The following is a 16,403-nucleotide window of genomic DNA, read 5'->3' on the forward strand; positions in this document are numbered from 1 at the left end:
TAACTGTGGGATGTTACTCTGTGGCATGCCAGTGCTGCCAGAGAACAACAGCTGACGTCAGCTGGGGATGGTTGCAAGATTAGATTAAGCTATCCCAGGACAACAGAGGGTCCATGTTAATGCATTAGGAGACGTAAGGCTGGAGTGTTTCTTTTTTCGTCTTTGTACAGATGCATATGGATCACGACACATTGGATGTCTGTCAATATACAACCCTGATAGGAAGATCTCTTTTGGTGGAGATGTATGCATACTAAACGCACCGTAAAGCCGCCCTGTATTATTAGAATTCTTGTAGGGGATTGATTAAATCAGTTTATCCTTTTGATGGAATCTCCGGTGATAAACTATCTGCGGTCTCTTAATAATCCTCCATGGTGACATCAAATAAAAACAAAGATTGAAAGCAAAACATGATTGTTTACAAAGTAGTCTCTTCGTCTTGGCTTCCTGCCAGTAGTTCTCTGTTCTTATAAGAAACCCCAAGTTTTGAAGTACAGTTGTCGGCACATTAACTGGAAGGATTCCATCAAGGCTTTAAACGATTCATTGGAATTGTAATTACTGCAGAGACGTTTCTGAAAACGATCGATTTTTTCCCTTCACTCGGGAAGTATAATCTCATTTTGTGCTGTTGTATAGATACATCTCATACTTTTAAAGACCAGGTGTTTGTTTAGACCTTATAAGTTGTATATTTCAATATGACGCCATAAACGAGTCAACAGAGAAAGTTGGCTGTTTTATTTTCAGGTTGCATTTTTAAATTCCAACAACTGTAGGTTCTTTGTTTTTGTCCCGAGCAAACATGGCTTACTTCGGCAAGACACAACGGATTTGATGGTTTTATGTTTCAATTTGTGAGTAAAATTCATTGGGATCAGTTTTGGTCGTAGAGTTTACAAACCGGATAGGTATAAAATGATGTAAATCTAAATAACACCCAACACATTTCAATTATATATTCTTGCTCTTCACATATTAACGATGAAATAATGTTGATGTTTTGGCTCACCATTTTGCGAACAAAATGTCATTTGGCTCACCATTTTGCGAACAAAACTTCATGGAATCTAATCTCCTTGTTTGATTTGATACGTTCATACATGGAATAGGAAACACTTGACTTTGGACTTTCGGAAGAACTTATGTTCCGTGTTTGGTTGATTAGTATTTCTGGTAATTGATAAACTGATTTTTCTGGTTAATGATATTTAGGTATGGCGCACATGGTATATTTTGCTTATGGCATACGTGAGACCTTAAATGCATCCAAATGTGTTATTAAAATGGATATCATCAATACACTCATAGTATACAATGTGCTTAAAAGAAAGTTAAGAACATAACAAACGAGTAGTGAGTGAGTAGTTGAAAGAATATATTTACAAGTATTTCACAAATTGATATTTCCAAGATTATGGGTGTGACTAATTCTCAAATGATAAACAACAGACAACATTATTAACAAACAATTTCCATTTATACCAGATGGTAAGTATAAACACTCACAATTTTCCAATAATACCCTGCGAAGAAATAATGCCAAGTTTTTGGATATCGTGTACGTGCTATCTTTTGATTATTGTCAAACGTCATTTATGCCATCAGTCTTTCTTTCTTTGCCAAGCTCTCCAGATCTTGTCTCTTCATTGCATAACTATGGAAGACGACTTCCCCTCCTTGTAAACGGCCTATAGTTACCAGACTTTGTGTTCCCAATGTGAGACGACTTTTATCAGTCTTGCTCGAACATTCCCACAAGCCAGGGAAAAGCTGCAATGCTCAATAACACGTTCAATATGTTTCAGGAGGTTTAATTTATCTCAATAGTTTCTCTGACGACACCAGATGTTTTCCGGAATAAATGGGCATGTCTTTCTGTAGACCTTCCGATGTCGTATTTTCACGACGGCCGACTTCAAGGTAACAGCTGAATACCAACATCCTGAAAATTTTGTAAAAGATCGTGTTTGGTGGATTATTGGGCAATCGCTAAATAGCTAATTAACTGCCTATCTCACTAACTTGCCAACTGACTCAACATGTTATTATTGTTGAGTTAATAGAATGTTAAATGAATGTTTAAAATAATTAAAATACAATTACCGTATCACAATTCAGTTGGATTCTCATTAATATCCTACAATACAAACACTGTCAATCTACAACTGAATCTGCACAGGCCACTTCAATGGCCATGTATTCGCGCTCATTATCCCCAGAAACAACTAGAATTCGTGTCTTTCACATCGAGGGGAAATTGCAAAAGGTGCATTGAAGGCCACCACGGAAATGAAGGAACATTTGATGATCCAACACATCTCTTTGTTACATATACGTCAGGACCATGACAACCTTGGATACAATCAAAGGATACATGAAACCGCATGGTCAAAGGACTCTCCAGAGAGACGAAAGAATCAACAACTACAGGATCAGCAGGGGCTGACGGGTCAGTGAAAATTGCATTTGGAATCATGTCTCAGAGTTGGCAAATCCTCCTCACCACCAAGCTGCCAAGGCCGTCCGTTGTGAAGGACATCACTGAATGCTGTGTCTGCCTGCACAACTTGATGAGGAATCGTTATCCTAATCTCCACATTGGTATGGTGGATGAGGAAGATTGATGAGGCTGGAGACAGCTTGCGCAACTTGATGATGTGAATGATATCTGAAGTTTCAGTGACAGGTGGCTACGGTTTTATGCGATTGGCGGTGTTCTGAAGACGTAAGGGCTCATTTGAAGAGCAATATGGGATGTTCTGACTGTATTCGAGGTGTATTCGATGTACATTCGAGCTGTATTCCATGTGCAATCGAAATATTGCGATACGTTTGAAGAATATTCCACCTAACTTCCACCAGCAATCGAAATACAATCGAAGCGCATTCGGGACATTCTTGCAGGATTTGCCTTTTCCATTCTCCTTCGAATACGTTCAGAATCCTTAGAATGCAGTTAAAATGCAGTAAGAATACTTAGAATGCAGTTAGAATACACTTCAAATGTTGTTCGATATTTATCCACTTCGAATGTACCTCGAAAGTTTTGAACATGTTCAAAACATTCGGGCATGTTACAAGAACTGACACGATTAGTTGGAGTGCGTTTGGAATGGAGTAAGAAGTTTTAGAATGCAGTTCGAATATCCAGGATTCTCCAGGAATTTTCATTCCGCCGGCATTCCGACTCATTCCGCCTTAAGTGTGAAGGGGGGTATTATGTCTTGGATAGTGAGTGAGTTAAATATTTACGTCGCATCGGCACTTTCCCAGCCATTTAGCGACGAGCGGGGTCTTGGATAAAAGAAGACACACACTCTTGGACATATATGGTTTCATTTCTGCGATCGGTACCTGTATTGTTCTCCATTGTTCTTCAAGTTTAATTGGATGGTTTGATATTACTGCGTGTCCTTTCGAAATATTTTCAAATTCAAACGTGACCGCTATCCCAGAAATCTTTCTTTGTTCGTTTGTTGTCAACAGTGCATTTTCCAGCTCTATGTCAACTTCTACTAACATCCCGTACATCAGATTACATTTATTAAGGTTTGGGGTTGACAAAATGTGATCATTTGTACATTCGTCATGTACGTAAAGACTCAACATTTTTAGTGTCATTATTTCCCAGAACCCGATAATTATTTTGTTGTTGGGATAAATCAGCAATATTTTAAAATGGAACTAACAAGAGTACAGTCCGAACAATGTTTATATCTTTTCCTACAAATAAATATTTGTGAAATGTGCATATATGCACAAAGCTATCAGAGAGAAGCCCGAAATGGATTATAGGCTACAAATTAATGCATCTATCACAAAGAAAGCAAATGACAATAGCATAATATGAGAAGCGATGACACAATCTCATTGGATATCCAGAACTTGATTCTGGCTTCTTAAACATTAAAAATAATGATTAAAACTACGTCATTCCCCTCTCGTAACATATTAGACATGCTTTTGTTGCATTAAAGGAAGACAAGAGAATGTTGTTTAATGATATATTATTAACCGATATCTACAAGTTGTACTGTGACGTCTATCAAGTCTACATTATACAATCATACATTATGTTATAATCTATGTCATTCCTCCTACAGGTTATGCCTAAGTAGAGGTTTAGCTGTATAAAGCAATATTTACCTCGTCGCCAAAACTGTTGGTGCAACCAAAGTATCTTCACTGGCAGCATAATGATAACTGTATTATGTCAGTTAATTGTTAACTACAAAACGAGTAACAGGTCTGCGAGTCTATGTCACAGCCTACCACACAGTAATTCAGTTAGTCAATGTATGTTTCAAGGCAGTTACATCCGTGAAGGTGTTACCATCCTGAGCCTCATCAGAAGAAAGAACGTGACAGAATGTGAAGAACACTGGTCTGCTGGACACTGGGGAAATCAGAGGAGTGTCTCCGACACATAGATCAGTTAGTGGCTCACCACTCACTGTCATGTATTCACTGTAAACACGAGCTTCCTCAGACTTCAAAGCCGGAACGCTAACATTTTGGGGAAGTAGATGTTAATTTATGGTAAGGACATGGCATTGGCAGTATATATATGTATGTATGTATATATATATATATATATATATATATATATATATAGACACACACACACAAATATATATATATCTGATCCTCCCGATGTAAAGGGAATATCAGTATCTTCAAAGCTGTCTCAGCAGGAACATTGTCACAGCTAAATCTCAGGAGTTCCTGATATTGTCTTGGAACCATAATTTCCAATATTCCCAAGCGGTCGATACGTCTGCAAGTAATGATACACTATCGGCCTGGGACTAATTGTACATCATCTCAACCATGATTGCAACAGATAACAAACGACCCCATTCAAGGTTATTGAGCATGCTGAAATGGGCCTTCCAATTATATGACTCGTTGTCTACATTTGGACCCTTATCCTTATCTATGCTGTCTCTCTGAAGGTCTTCAAGTTATGGGTATTTTTCAGATACCTAAGATCCAGGAAGAATTATGGCTTAGTCTCATGTAGAGAAAGGTGATTACCAGCAAATAGCTTACACGGCTTAGAACCAATAGTATATTGGCATATGACAATCTTGGAATCAATTTCACGACACATTCTATCCTAATCGGTTCATTTAACTTAACAGACACGTATAAAATACGCGTGTAATAAAAAGTAAGCGGTTTAACGCATGCGGCTTTATAATGTATCTGTCTTACGTTGAGTGAATCTGATTATAGGACGCTGTGACACATGGTACAGAATAGTGACAATGTCACACTGTACCTTCCACCAATAAAGACTCTTATAGCTTGACAAAGGAGAACCTCAGTTCTAGCTTTCATTTGCAAATTAGTTTCGTTAAATCACAGTTGTTGGATGTTAATCTTTGTTACGGCTTATCAGAGATCCACACGACATTTTGCTGTGAATGGCTTGCAATATTGAACTATGCCTCGTTACAACCGCGTGGAATCCATTCCTACATTGCGTAACTCAAGGCTCATATGTTTTCTTGCTGACATAGACACTTTTCCTGACACTGCAGAATTTGGATCACGAAACATTGGATAAATGTCAGTGTTCAACCCTGACAGGAAGATCTGTCATGGTGACCATATATACATGCAAAACGCAGCCTTGTGTAGTGCTTGGTTACTAGAGGCCTTACAGTGCAAAACAATGTCTGATGCTATTCTGAATTTTATTTTTCAGATGAACACATGATTTGACTCCCGCATCCATTGCTAAAGTCCAATTGCGGCTTTTGAATGATTCCCCAGAATGCCATCAATTAAAAACAATGATGCATAGCAAAACGTGATTATTTACAAAATTATGTGACAGTCTCTTCGTCCTGGCATCAATCGTGCCAGTATTTCTTAATTCTTACAGCAATCCCAAGAACTAATATGGAGGCAAATAGGCTGGAAGAAGTTTCTTAAGGCTATTGATCTGAAACGTTTGCTTCACGCTGGCAGAGACGTTGCTGAAAACAATGGCATGTTCTCGATAGTGTTGGTACAGGTGACAGGTCCATGGATTAGTGTTGGTACAGGAGACAGGTCCATGGATTAGTGTTGGTACAGGAGACAGGTCAGGATTAGTGTTGGTACAGGTGACAGGTCCATGGATTAGTGTTGGTACAGGTGACAGGTCCATGGATTAGTGTTGGTACAGGTGACAGGTCCATGGATTAGTGTTGGTACAGGTGACAGGTCCATGGATTAGTGTTGGTACAGGTGACAGGTCCATGGATTAGTGTTGGTACAGGTGACAGGTCCATGGATTAGTGTTGGTACAGGTGACAGGTCCATGGATTAGTGTTGGTACAGGATACAGGATTAGCGTTGACAGGTCCATGGATTAGTGTTGGTACAGGTGACAGGTCCATGGATTAGTGTTGGTACAGGATACAGATCCATGGATTAGCGTTGGTACAGGTGACAGGTCCATGGATTAGTGTTGGTTAGTGTTGGTGACAGGTCCATGGATTAGTGTTGGTACAGGCGACAGGTCCATGGATTAGTGTTGGTACAGGTGACAGGTCCATGGATTAGTGTTGGTACAGGTGACAGGTCCATGGATTAGTGTTGGTACAGGTGACAGTCCATGGATTAGTGTTGGTCAGGTGACAGGCATGGATTAGTGTTGGTACAGGTGACAGGTCCATGGATTAGTGTTGGTACAGGTGACAGGTCCATGGATTAGTGTTGGTACAGGTGACAGGTCCATGGATTAGTGTTGGTACAGAGACAGGTCCATGGATTAGTGTTGGTACAGGAGACAGGTCCATGGATTAGTGTTGGTACAGGTGACAGGTCCATGGATTAGTGTTGGTACAGGAGACAGGTCCATGGATTAGTGTTGGTACAGGCGACAGGTCCATGGATTAGTGTTGGTACAGGTGACAGGTCCATGGATTAGTGTTGGTACAGGCGATAGGTCCATGGATTAGTGTTGGTACAGGAGACAGGCAGGTCCATGGATTAGTGTTGGTACAGGAGACAGGTCCATGGATTAGTGTTGGTACAGGTGACAGGTCCATGGATTAGTGTTGGTACAGGGTGATAGGTCCATGGATTAGTGTTGGTACAGACGACAGGTCCATGGATTAGTGTTGGTACAAGGAGACAGGTCCATGGATTAGTGTTGGTACAGGTGACAGGTCCATGGATTAGTGTTGGTACAGTCCATGGATTGGTGTTGGTACAGGTGACAGGTCCATGGATTAGTGTTGGTACAGGTGACAGGTCCATGGATTAGTGTTGGTACAGGTGACAGATCCATGGATTAGTGTTGTAGAGGCGACAGGTCCATGGATTAGTGTTGGTACAGGTGACAGGTCCATGGATTAGTGTTGGTACAGGACGACAGGTCCATGGATTAGTGTTGGTACAGGCGATAGGTCCATGGATTAGTGTTGGTACAGACGACAGGTCCATGGATTAGTGTTGGTACAGACGACAGGTCCGTGGATTAATGTTGGTACAGGAGACAGGTCCATGGATTAGTGTTGGTACAGGAGACAGGTCCATGGATTCGTGTTGGTACAGGAGACAGGTCCATGAATTAGTGTTGGCACAGACGACAGGTCCATGGATTAGTGTTGGTACAGGTGTCAGGTCCATGGATTAGTGTTGGTACAGGCGACAGGCCCATGGATTAGTGTTGGTACAGGCGACAGGCCCATGGATTAGTGTTGGTACAGGAGACAGGTCCATGGATTAGTGTTGGTACAGGCGACAGGCCCATGGATTAGAGATTCATTTATGAAGGTAGTCTTCAATGTTGTGTGCCTATCGGCGACAGAAGGAATTATCCTGAGGATTCCTGAGGATTCTGCCATAAAATTCGATTTGTGTCAACCACTGGGAAGTCTCAAGTACACTGGATTTATATTTTGCAACTCACAAAATATAGCAGAAAAGTCGGTCAGTGGTCAAATTAATATAGTTAACTAGGCAATTGAATAGTCTGAAACAAGTTCTTTCATCTACTGTCCTGTTCTCTACTCACAGAACATATTCTCTTTTGTCTCTCAGGCCTTTTATAGAGCCATAAGATCCTTTAAAAAGGTAATAATCATGAAATGACCTACACAACTTAAAATCAATAGTACAATAACAGTGTGACAATCTTGGAACTAATTTTGCGAGAACAGTGTATCCCTCTTCAATAGTCGTGCTTATCTAACCTTTCTATGTATTTAAGTCGACTGTGTCTTATAAAGTGTGTCTGTAATTAGATTTTATTGAAAGCTTTAACGCAGTTGCCAGCACAGAGCATCTGTCTTTCGGAGAAATAATCAGTTTTTAGGGTTGGTGTGACCTATGGTTCAGAATGGTAAATGTCACACACATGCCATCCAGATAAGACATTTAAGACGAGTTTGACAAAATAGATCCCGAGGAAGCCTTAGTTCTGTCAATGCTGTTGTAAAAGCACATGGCCTCAGCTGAGGATGGCTTGCACTATTAGATTAGACCATCTTACAACAGCAGTGGTTCCATTTCAGTACTTTAGGGAACGTAAAACGTGAATGTTTTGGTGTGTGTTTTCTCTTTAACCTGATGTTGCATATGGAGAGGGACACTTCGGATACACATCAGTGTTGATAGGAAGATCTACCTTGGTGAAGTCAAATATATGGTATGTGGAACAGTCTGCTATGATTGGTTTCTAGAAACCTTCCCGGGGATAGATTAAATCAGTTTATCAATTTAATTGAATCTGCTTCTCTAATGGTCCAACTGCGGCTTTTAATAATCCTCTAGAAAGGCATCAAATGGAAACAAAGAGGACTAGAGAACCATTATTGTTTTAAAAAACGTCACCGTCATGGAATCCTACCAGTTTTTCTCCATCTGAGAGAAAACCCAATTGTCGACAAATGCGTTGAAAGGACTTCCACAAGATTCGCGAATTTGCTATTTTTCATATCTATTGTAATAATCTCAGAGATATTGCAGTGTTTTGTTATCACTGTTTTGACACAGTAATATATTCCTATAAAGAATCCATGTTTTTTAGCTTGCTGTAAATAATATATGTCAGTAACTGGTAAACATGAGTGAAATGGGAAAGTTTGTTTCATGCCACGTCTCTCTCAGTTTAAATCGATAACACCGTCGGTGATTGTGTAACCACAACTGTCGTTAATCTTATGCCGAAAAACAGACTTTCGGCGTTTCTTCAGTGAACACCCAAGTCGAACCTGCTTGTGTATTTGCCACACTGGACATACAAAACGTCACATGCCATCGAGACAAATGACCAAAACGACTGATAAAGCACAAACGTTGAAGTAGTCATGGTATGATAGTTTAGACAGACCTACCAGTTAAACATAAATGTGGCTGATTGATTAACACGGGAAGGTGGTTTACCACTGGAACCAATGGTAAGATGGTTATAATGTCGAGTCATGGTCAAGTCATTTCAACACTAACATATGTTTCAAAGATCGCATGTTCTGATGTTGAAGAATGTTTCTTTTAACGGCACACTCATCAATTTGTCAGCGAATTTGTGGACAATGATATTCGCTGTTTTAGATTTATGCTTCTTAGGTTTGATTCCAAGATAGAGATTGCTTAATATTGAATCTTGTTTGTTTCTTCTGTAACTTTTCTGAAAGGTTCGGTTAAACAGTGAATACTTAATGGTGCATCTGGTATAAATCGTTTTACTTATTATTGGAATATGTTCATTTATTTCGAAAAATATAGAAGAGAAGTCAGTCAGTGGTGTTAAGTTATCCTATAAAATCAAAAACCTTTCCCCATCCGGACATCTACTAAAGGCTGAGTTGATTGTACAGTTCCAAATATATTATGGCCATGTGTTTGTACGTTCAACGCTGTATTCAGCAATACGTGTACAGTAGGCCGGTGGTCTGTAAATAATTGAGTCTGGACCAGAAAATCCAGTGATTGACATCATGAGATACGATGATGGAGAGTGAGTTTATGAATCATTATCAAATAGTAATGACACAAGATGTTCGCGTAAAGGGTAAGCAAGTCGTAAACAGTGCTTGGATGCTGTTTAACGTCTTAACGACCACCAGATCCACTTTAGTCGCCTCTTACCACAGTCAATAGTATCCTGGTTATCTGGGGCTGTAGGGTAGCCTAGTGGTTAAAGCATTCGCTCGTCACGCCGAAGACCCGGGTTCGATTCCCCACATGGGTACAATGTGTGAAGCCTATTTCTGGTGTTCCCCACCGTGATATTGCTGGAATATTGCTAAAAGCAGCGAAAAAACAAACTCACTCACTCACTCACTCCTGGTTATCTAGCATCGGTCCTGACATAGCGTACAGATATGAAAAGAAAATATTTATGATAGACATTGATTGTCGTCGAGGGTGACGTTTAATTACGTTTGTGCCATTCGTTATTATATGAGACAATATTGTTGCACATGTCAAGACTCAATGAAGATATTTGTATTCGTTTTTCAACTGTCTGAAATATTTGAGGTGAATATTATCAAGACGAACTACAGTGCTAATGGAAGAACTGATAATATTTTCACATGTCTCAAGACTCCCATTAGACACCCCGTTTGTTTTTCAACAATCTACGATACTGCAGGTAATGGCGCTGCCAATGTTAATGGACAGCTGCACTGGAAAGATAGTAATATCAGATTGAACCACTACGCTTCAGCAATCGATCAGTTCTAAAATACTGATAAACGTAAAGTTTAATTTTTTTATGTGGATCATACTGAACACATGTGGATGTTCCTTCATGATAAGACGTTCCACTTTGGGGGTAGAATTTAAATACGGAACATTTTTCCGTATTTGGTATAACAGTGGTGCACTGGATTGATAGATTGGGTTTTTCATTTTATAAGGTTTCCGAATCTTTGACTAATGGTCTACAAGTGGCTTATGAATAACTCATGATAAAACCGAAAAAGAATATGATCGATAGACTGATAATATCTAAATGTGTTCTACGGATACACACCAAACGAAATGAAAGGTTTCTATAAGCCACTTGAAAAAATATATTTTAAAGTAGTTCACAAACCTGTTGCCACGGGTCTACTTCAGAATTAGGTATTTGTATGGAGACGAGACAGATGTTTACTATGAACTAAAATTGAACAGCCGAGATCTGACGTTATCAAAGCGATATGTCAGTGTATCATTTCAACTTTGATGTCCCAGTAAACTCATGCATTAAAGTTAAACTAAACGTTTCTAACCTTATTACAACGTATATCTGCTCGGTGTCCGTAGGATATTCTGATTAACTAATGATGGAGAGATAATGCTGCTTTCATCTGGCAGACATAATAATTGGAATACCCCCAAGGCTTTGGTGAGCACAAACAGCATAAACTCAATCAAAGATGATCAGGCTGGAAAAAAGTTTGAAGGATACTTATATTTCTCTGGCAAGCAGTGATTTACATCATTGACCAACTCGAGTCAAAGAAAGCATTTAAAGTATGATGACTTGGTATTTGTGCTATGTTGAAAATGTTATTTGAGTGCAGGAAAGGTAATCGCAAAGAACTTTAAAATGGCTGTACATAAAGCATAATGTCTGGCAAGGTAACACAATAGATGCATCGTCTTGTGTCATTTGCATTTAAGAGCCATAGTGTTATGTTTCGAATTTGTGGGGTTTTGTGGTTGTGTTTCGTAAACAGAATGCCTGACGATTATTATTGCTGGCCTTCACTATCTCATCATCGACCAACCGGGTCTTTTACTGTCTCATCTTGGGCGGTGGGGTAGCCTGGTGGTTAAAGCGTTCGCTCATTACGCCAAGGACCCGGGTTCGATTCCCCATATGAATGCAATGTGTGAAGCCCACTTCTGGTGTCCCCTGTCGTGATATTGCTGAAATACTGCTAAAGCGGCGTAAAACTAAACTCACTCGCTCTCTGTCTCATCTGCAAGGTGTTAAACATATTTTCCTTCGGATGGTTATGTTTTCCACCTGTGTGTCTGACAAATTTACAATCGGAATGTGTTTCGGACATGATACCGGTACATTTTAGGTTTTCTGTAAAGAAAACAAATTGGGTTAGAGTATTGAATCTACTTCAAAATATCTGTAACACTCTAAAACAATTTATGATTTCATAATCAAACATGCCAGGTTTTATCAGGTGGGAGAATGAACACTCAAAATGTTCTCGTGGTTACCATGGAAATACCAATCTCATAGAATGTATTACAATCGTGTACGTGCTTTCGTTTGATTATTGTCAAACTCGAAGTGTGGTCAGTCTGTCTTTGTTTGCCCAGCTCTCTAGATCTTGTTCCTGGAACAGTTTGATTGCATAACTATAGAAGACGTCTTCCCCTCCTTGTTAAATGCCTGTAGCTACCAGACTTTATGTTCACAATGAATACTTTGTCAGCTGTGAACAAGTTTCAACAAACCCGAGGAAAGCTGCAACAACACGTTCGCTATATTACATTTGGCCTCATTAATTTCTACATTAGTTTCATTGACGACACCAGATTATTTTCGCTTTTCGATGACATCCGTCGTGAAGGAATATCAAGCAGTTCCTGAAGGAAAAGGGGTAGTGACAACAACGTGAACATCTGTAAGTAAAATATTCACAATGTTGGGTTGATCGCCGTTTTGAAACTAGCATGTGGTAGATCATGCCCCTACCCTCAAGGAGATTTTCGAGAAAAATAAGTATCCCTAACGATGGTTTACCTATTTACATGTCATATTCTGGCCATGGCAGATGTACCAATTAACAGGTGTCTGAATGAAACGCAAAGTATGTCCAAAAGGACCATAAATGTAAAATGTGCCGTCATGTGCTTTCATGTTAAACCATTTAACATTTCTTTGTCCATAATAAGATGTCCCTGGCCATTGATACCCAGTCAACGCCTTACCAATATTTACAATCCTGCCTTGTCAAACCAATTATAGGGATCAAACAGCTGATGCAAAATAGTGCACACGTGTGTATCTATCTTATCTGTAGCTGTCGTCAAGAGTAAAGATAATGTCTATTGTACAGTTGGTCCAAAAAATAATTCTTTAACATTAGATTTCTGAAATAGCACCAGTAACATCCAGAACTGGTCAGACTGTATGTCATTATAAGCATCATTCAAACCATATCACGCCGAGTGCCCCCAAATGGGCTTTATACAGCCGAAGGTTGGAATGGAACGGGTGTCAGCGCGTCGAGACAATATTTTAATCAGGAAGCCACATATATGCGCCCTGCCCAATGATTACTGGTAAATTGTTGAAAACACATTACCTAACATATTTCTGATACAAAAGGTCAATATTACTTTCAAGGAATTCGAGGAATTCAAACGCTCTGTGTTCTTGTTTTTTCTGTAGGGCGTACCAAGTATCCTGAGCCATAAAATCATCAACGTGCTTTAATACCTGCCCAAATTCCTTTCAGTTAGAACATACGAAGTATAAGGTTTAATGTTTCACAGACCCTTGGATGACTTTAAAAAAACATCCACATGGATTAAGTAAAGATGCTCTTGTGTTTTTACATATATGACTGCCTCATAATTCTACATGAATGTCTTCGAAGGTGATCCTGAAATTTAGGACTCGTTCAGCTTACGGAGGATTTATACATATCTTACACTTGCAAAGTCCCCAGTCGTCTTGAGTGATGTAAGAGACATGCTTCTTTAAAACATATAATCACAAACCATGTGATTAATGTTTTATTTTGCCTGACAAGCTGAAAGGTTGATTATCCAGAGACGCTGAATCTTCAAAAGGAAGTGATTTTTAGATCACAGCCTATTCATGGAGCTGCTAGTTTCCTCTAATAGCTGTCGTCAGGGGAACAGACTGGATTATTGCGATTCAGGTGAGCTATAACGCCGTGGCATAATTCTTTTTCTTATTTCATCCAGCAATGTCTGAGATCATCGAAAGTGTGCAAAATACGAGTTTGCCAAGTGGACATTACTGCACATGTTATTGCGTGTTGGTGTCTTGGAAGGAGACTCTGATCTGCAGTTGTACAAGTGTACTTCATCTCGGGAACACAAAGTCTTGTGACCGCAGGGAAATAACATGGACGGGGATTGATCTTTTCTAATTATGCAATCAAACGATTTCAGATCCAAGAAATGAAAGGTTCAGTAAGAAATGTCCAGTCAATTATAATTCTTCGGCTTCCATCAAAGGAACTCATTATGCCCGCACGGCTGTCATAGACACATTTAATGTTGTTAATGAAATTGCTGACTGACTGACTGAGTTTGGTTTTACGCCGCTTTTAGCAATATTCCAGCAATATCACGGCGGGGGACACCAGAAATGGGCTTCACTCATTGTACCCATGTGGGGATTCGAACCCGAGTCTTCGGCGTGATGAGCCAACGCTTTAACCACTAGACTACCCCACCGCCCGTTAATGAAATTGAATAAGATAACGACTTTCATATTTTAGGCCAACCCAATATTGTTGGCAAGGTATACAGATGCCGTCAACAATGAAGCCTTTGAGCCACTAGGTATATCCCTAACAAGGTTTGTTTTCGAGAACCATAACCAGGTTTGTGATTAACATTTAATTTACATACATCAGCTCGAATGTACCGAAATACGGGAAACCATCATTTTATTATATCCAAAGTTCCGCCATTCGTTTTGATGCCTATGAACCTCTGCCCTCCATGTGGGGTGGGGAGCGGGATCGGTGGGGATCATGGTTCTTATTCTAAAGTATACGCAACATTTCTGGAAAAGAAATATGAATTATTTTTCTAAATTTTACATGGACATGTAAATATGAGCCGTCTTGTTCTTTCCATATCGATTCCAGTGCAACACAGAAATACTCGTATGTCTTCCTCGTTGTTAAGATCAACATCACATATAACACGTATTCAATAGCTTTATTAATTGAATATCAATTATAAGACACAACCTACAATTAACTATTGATAGGTAAGAACAGTATAATCCATAAAATATGAAAGAAACATTTTTGAACAGAACAATATTTCATATAATTAGTAAACTCAACTTTGAAACATTTTCGTGACTTTTATAGGATGACTTTTGCGTTTGTAAATAACGAAGGTACTTGCAAGAAATGCGATGACAAACTGCCCTTAATGTGGTCGAGGTATTGAGGGCGAACGTCATTGTACAGTTGTGTGGTGAACGTTGGGTGTTATTAATATTTACCTATGACGATGTCAAAAATGAGAAATGAAATTTAACAGAATAATCAAATCATAATGCTTGTTTATTAATCATGATTATTACAGAAAAGGCATGATGCACATTGCCACTTCCATACATGTAAATTGTTAAGTGTATATCGGTGTTAGACTTTCATTCTGAATAAAGCACTGATTGATGAACTCCAGAACTATAAGTGCCAATATGTCGCAATGTTGGATTGCAGGGCATTGGGGAAATCAGTTCTGGAATTCTTGTCAAATTTGTCACTTGTTTTTCATCTGCTCCGAGAAAATTGCTCTCACCTCTTTCATCATCGCTCACTCCGACGACAGTTACGGCACTGATAAGGACTTGCGGTTGAAGCAGTGGATGCAGTTTGACGTCGTATAATGCTTCAATTTCCACAACAGCCTGATGTATTTTATAAACGCCTACCATGATGTCAGAGATTCATCAAAGCTGTAGGTGATGGAACTTCAGCCAAAGGCGGCCATCGCTTGTATTTCTGTATAAGAATGGGGGAAAAGTGTTCGTGGAATCTTGTGGTATAGTAGTCCAGTCGCAGCTGGCCATTAGACCTAAAACATTGAACAATGATGTCAGAGGTTCATCAAAGTGATGGAGTGAGTGAGTGAGTTAATATTTAACGTCACATCGGCAATATCTCAGCCATATAGTGACGTATCAAAGTGATGGAACTTCAGCCAGCATCCAAAGGATATAAGAACCGTATATTCCGGAATATAAATGGCGGTGTAGTAGTCACATGATCGCTTACATCACAGCGGAACATTAAACCTATGTAGCTGGGCGTACGCCTGTTATATCCTTTATGTGATTGTTATCATTCTTGCCTAAAAACTAAACCGGTATTACTTACTTTCGATGAAGCATCTTGAGTTACTTCACTTAACAAGGACGGTGGGGTGGCCTTGTGGTTAAAGCATTCGCTCGTCACGCCGAAGACCCGGGTTCGATTCCCCACGTTGGTACAATGTGTGAAACCCATTTCTGGTGTCCCCCGCCGTGATAATGCTGGAATATTGCTAAAAGCGGCGTAAAACCAAACTCACTCACTCTCACTCATCTTAACAGGGGTCAAGTTTGACCAACTTGTCAAAGGGGAGGGAACTCGCTATACACAAATACCCGCTCTTATATCTAAATTCCTAAATTTGGTTTAATAATCAGCGGTAAACATTCCAAATCTGTA

This window comes from Haliotis rubra, unplaced genomic scaffold, assembly GCF_003918875.1.
Source record: "Haliotis rubra isolate DU_JTF1 unplaced genomic scaffold, ASM391887v1 Scf315, whole genome shotgun sequence".
NCBI lineage: Eukaryota > Metazoa > Mollusca > Gastropoda > Lepetellida > Haliotidae > Haliotis > Haliotis rubra.